We start from the raw sequence: 5,522 nt of genomic DNA, 5'->3' as shown, positions 1-5,522 counted from the left end.
ATTTCAGGAGCTAGAGGAACCTGAGAAACATGGTTAAGACGAGTATAAAGATTAGGATCGTTGGTGACCCAGGCAAAAATCTGGAGTGGGACCACTTCAAAGTGCTTTATTGGACAGGTCCCACTTTGAGTGTGGGACCATTTAGTGACTGGGACCAGTTGAAAGTGGAACCAGATTCACCAGCTTCACAGTGGAATTGATCCAGTGGTCCCCTCTGTTAAGTGGTCCGGGATCCGGCCACTTAGCAGCTGGGACCACTGAATGCATGACCGAAAATAATGCGTAGAAATGCACATATTGCTCAAGTAAATTACCGTTTATTCTGCTAAAAGCATACACTGAGCAGAAAGAAATAATCAATACATCTCTACATTTACATACCACGTAGTATAAGTCTGATCACTCACTGTGTCTAAACAAAGCATATGCGTGACTGTGCGATGCACTCACGGACCACAGGGAGCTTTCGTTCGTTGGCCACCTCACATCTTGTATTTTCTTAGAGAAGATGACACGACACTCCTGTTTTCCATGCAGGTCGCGACATACACCCTATTCCTCTTCACCGTACGTTCGGAATCTTCTCATCCTGTTTCTCTTCAAGTTCCTCCGAAGTTTCTAAAATGAAACATCTAATTAATAGTAATCAAAACATCACGGTCATCACTCATACCTGCAAACATTCGCGACGTGCAGACCGATTGGCGTTTCACAGTGCGTTCTTGCCTCTACGCCGGTTACGTCTTCTTGGCGTCAAAACTCTTCCGGGAAACCGACAATGTGTTGCACAGGAACCATTGTCATCGCATTGTCTTACAAAGCGCACTGAAACACACGTAAATACTTCACAGGAGATACACCATCACCATCCTTGCGACGGTTACTGAAGACAAAACGAACTTGCTGGCGACGCGTCGAAGTTCTAACCAGGCCCCCACAGCTCCCCCTCTTCGCTGCTCTAAAAAAATGTTTGCACGTCATAAACACGTGATATTACTCCGTCAGGCATCATAGTTGATACCCATTGGCCGAAGGACATTGCGCGCTCCGCTATTGGTTGGCAAAGTTTCAAAAGAGCATTCTTTCGCGGGCTGCCTGTCTGGCGGGCAGTTACGAGAAGAGAAAGGGGAGAAGTGGCAGCGGCGTCTCGCGTCTCGACGATGTCAGTTGACACCACGGTATGATGGCATTGCTCAAAGAGAAGTCCGTGTCCGTGTGTCAAAGTGGCTCAGCGCGTGTTGTGATGTTTCCCGACACAACTATCCTACGTACGAACAGTCTCTCGAGTTCAGAACTGGAATGCAGTGGTGAGCTGGCGCCTGAGGAACACTTGTGAGCGCCGTCGCATTTTCAAATGCAGTCACAACGGAGACAGGATTCGGTGTCCGTGCGACAAGCATTGCCCGCTTCGTTGAAACCTTCGCACTGCAACCAACGAAAGGTGAAAGGCTCACCGTGAAATCGCATGCACTCGTGTGAGCGTCGCTCACTTCTGGGAGTAGAGTGTGTCCGTCGTGTGTGTGTTTTTCGAGTTCGAACTTGGTCAACGAACGCAACGATTTGGACTCTGTAGGCACGGTGAATATTTGTGTCAGACTATTGAATCAATACGATATTTCAAATAAATGTGTATTTTGTCAAAAATTTGCCTAGTAGTTCTGGAATACGGAATAACAAGCGTCGGGCATGAAAACCAGTAAAAGTAAAAGCCGATGGTAGCCAGCACTGGCCAGTACCGGGCCGAAAGGCGAGCCAAACTGAGAGACTCCTGATTGGCTGAAAGGTAGGCATCATAGTTCATTTTCATTGGTTGCATGTCCAGTGTTGCCTGAATTATCTCAAACTATGGGCTCTATGGGGAGCTGTGGGAGCCTGGTTCTAACTTCCAACTGCCACCTGCCACTCTCGCTCCGTCGCTCGCTCTCTCCTCTCCCTCTCGGCTCTCGCCGTTTGAAGTTTGAATTGCCGTGGCGTCTTCACATTGCATCAGCCTCTGCACTCACATTTTCTTTTTTCGTTGTTGTCTTTCTTCTAGTATTTAGCTTAATTTTTGTTGTTGTTGAGATGTATTTTTTTTTACGTTTCTCTGGTACTTAATATGTTATGATATTCACCTCAGATGAGAATGTGCACGAATTGGAGTTACAGCATTCGCAGACGCGCGCACCTGGATAAACAGCAATAAAAAGAGACCGTGCCTGTGCTAAAATGGTAACATCTCATTACGGCCCGAGTCTCATTACGGCCGAAGTCTCATTACGGCCGAAAATCCTTTAATCCCCAAGTGTCTCGTTACGGCCAAAGTCTCAATACGGCCGAAGGTAGTCTCATTACGGCCGAAGATGTCTCATAACGGCCAAAAAGAAAAAAGAAGCATCCACCATACTAGCTCTGTATATACTGTGTTTTATGCTTCCCAAAATGTGTCCGAGGCGGTGTGCCCCCACGGCTTGTGTCACACACAATGGTTCATGCACACAATATTGCGACAGTGTTTCATGCATCCCTCGTGAAAAATGTTTTTATTGTCATATGTGTCACACGATATTTGTATGTGTTACGCCATTTTCTCTAAGTATTCAAGCAACATCCTACTCGTTGGTTCTGTGAGCAAACTGTATGTGTGCGTGTTCTGAAAAGTACTCCACAAGGGAGCCCACTGGGAGCTCCAGGAGTCACATGACCTATGACCATGATCTTCTCCCCCACTAGCTGCCTTCTACAATTTACGTCCACCTGAAATTTACAAAAAAGTACATAAGCCACTGAACAAAATGACATATGCTCTTGTTTGATGATGCCTATAAGACATATGCTGTCAAGCAGACTTTTTTTTTTCATATATTCAAAACATATTCAAGAATTATGGACAACAATGACAATTACGTCATAATAATGCAGCTGCATAGCCAGGAAACTATTTCAGGAGGTGTTTTATGAGGCTTGACATGGGGTGGAGGAGTCCCCCTCGTCAGTGCTTTATCCAGACCCCCCCTAACTTTTTTGCCTGTGCACCCCCTACAGGGGGTGCCCTTGCGATTTCAGCTCCAGATACATCTGTAATGATATGTTAAGCTGTAATGACGTAACTATTCCAACAATTTTTTCCAACACCCTTCTCGTGCTTGGGATTCTGGATAAACCACTACCCCTTGTTCATTTTCGTGGGGCACTACATTAGAGCTTATGCCACTGCACTGATGTCACAATGTTAAAAGTGTGTGTCACTCTGGGCATTCGGAATTCCTCTAAGCGACAATATGTAAATTCAGAATATCCGAAGGGTAAACATCAGATGTTACCTGCAGGCTTCATGCTGAAACGCGTGTACGCAAAACACTTCCGCCGTGGTGGGCGACGCCGTTAGTGTAATCATACACGCAAGACAATTGCGGGCACATGGAGTAGTGGCAGCAACCTGAAAACGATACATTTTCTTGTTACATATGAGTAATCCAAAATATACATTCCCACATGTTTCGTTTTGTCGTTTGTAGGAAGCGCTAGTAAGGGAACAGCACTTGGTTGGTCACATGCAAGCCACAATGCGAAAGGTGCCGATATTTCGATTACGCGATCAAAAATTAAAAGTCTACAACCATGCACACTTCCCCATGCAATTACTTCCCCAGCATCGTGAGACATGATACCCATGACATGACACCATGTATTCACGTATAGTGTAATGTGAAATGATATGCAGGAATGAAAAAGATGCCAACATACCTGTAATCCAGTGTCCCATAGGCTTGATTCGATTTTCTGGCAGCTACCAAGAAGAGCAAATGCACGATTCACAAGTTTCGTTTCGCCATTTTCAAGCAATCCCACGTGACCTCCTTTGGATCAGTGAAAAGTGAAAATTACTCGCGTCATGAACATATATGTGCATCTCAGCGCAAATCACGTTTCGCATGCTATAGAAGGAGGGGGGATCAATACTCTTCCTTTCGTGTTTTGATATCTTGTTGTTTTGCTACTCTCACTTCGGAGTTCGGATGGTGTCTAGCAACGTTGGGTACCTCGTTTCTTGTGTGTGTGATCGAGTGGTTGCTGTTTACGATGTGTTCATATATCGCTTTGTAGTGCTGTAATGTGCAAATTAGCGGACTTTATAGCGGCTCTCTATTTTCCGTCGTTGTCTTTCGAGCAGCGCCTGTTGTTCCGGTAAAAATCGAGTTGAATGAATCGCCACAGCCCCAACGTATATCGCGCAGTGTTGACCAAGACCAAGTCAAGCAGGAATTCTGGTGAGTAATGCTTTCGTAGATTGCCTGTCTTAGTAGTGTGCTGTCCACACATAGTTGGATTCTCATAAGAGTAATTTAAATTAATCAAAGCAGCTGAAGTGCCTGTAATAGATGTAACTCGGTATCCGTTCGTAGGTTTGCGCCGTTTCTAGTTGGTTGCGCGTTTAGGAACAACAAATTTATTCGAAGTCGATAAGATACCGATAATGCATCACCGTACAGCAGCATTTACTCGTATCATTGTGAGCCATATTTCATTTGTTAAAATTTGTCGTCGTATTTCTTCAAAAATAAAAGCGCAAGTCGGCGTACTTGAATTGATCTCCAAGAACTGCTTACGTCGAACGTCTGCAAATGTTGTACTTATGTGCCTTCGCGCACCATAGTAGGCACAAAGCATATCTGATTAGAATAAATACTTCAAGAGGAAGTCATTCAAATACATTGTTATTTATAGCTGGTTTTCCATTCCAGGCATGGTATGTGGCTGCACGAAGGATTCCGGAAAAGAAAAACAACAACATGGCTAATAGGATTTTGCTGCCCAGGGAGTCCTGGCGAAGAGGTGAGCTGTTAAGATCATCATAAGGTTCTGTTGTGAAGTGAGAAATTTTGTAGTAGTGCACGAATGTTAATTCGTGCACTACTTTTATAAAAAAGAAACCAGAAATGGAAAGTTATGCATGCATCATTTCATGAATTGTAATGTATTACTATTTGATATTCACATGTTTCCATTAAGGGAATGAACTACTGAACCTATATTCATATCATGGTCATCTCTGTGTTTACCGGGAAGTCACATTTTTAAGGCTTGTCATTCTTTTGTCTAAATGAATATTTATGTTAACCTTGTATGAAATAGCAGACACGTATCAACACGTGTGCAGCTTGTGCACATTAAAATGAGCCATGTAGAGACAAATGCTTGTTTTTTTTGTTTTTTTTAATATTCTAGCCTATTCATGGTTGCTCATCGCTTCTTGCAGGTTTACTCATTCCAGAAGCAAGAATTGTATCATTGTAAGGCGAATGGAAATAAACTGACATCGACTGAGATAGGTGCTCTGTCATGGCCAATGACTGTCGGATGGCTCCAAAAGCGTCACAACAAAGCCAATATTCATCTAGCTCTCTACAAGTAGCTAACTCCACATAGTAGCCTGCTTCACAGCCTACACTAGCTTGTGGGAGTACACATTACACAATATGTTGCATTGTGCTGTGGTATGATAACATACCGTTTGTCTCGCAATATGTGTATATAAATAT

General features: G+C 43.9%; 1 long non-coding RNA gene across 1 annotated transcript; it reads right to left on the bottom strand.

The window, feature by feature from the left end:
• Positions 1-301: 301 nt before the first annotated feature.
• On the bottom strand, positions 302-914 carry LOC135375589 (uncharacterized). Its single transcript, XR_010417290.1, has 2 exons — positions 674-914; positions 302-618 (listed from the first exon to the last, which is right to left on the bottom strand). It is a non-coding gene; the product is annotated as an uncharacterized LOC135375589 (long non-coding RNA).
• Positions 915-5,522: the final 4,608 nt, after the last annotated feature.

Source organism: Ornithodoros turicata, unplaced genomic scaffold (assembly GCF_037126465.1).
Source record: "Ornithodoros turicata isolate Travis unplaced genomic scaffold, ASM3712646v1 ctg00000903.1, whole genome shotgun sequence".
Taxonomy (NCBI): domain Eukaryota; kingdom Metazoa; phylum Arthropoda; class Arachnida; order Ixodida; family Argasidae; genus Ornithodoros; species Ornithodoros turicata.
This window is presented reverse-complemented; position numbering and strand designations above follow the sequence as displayed.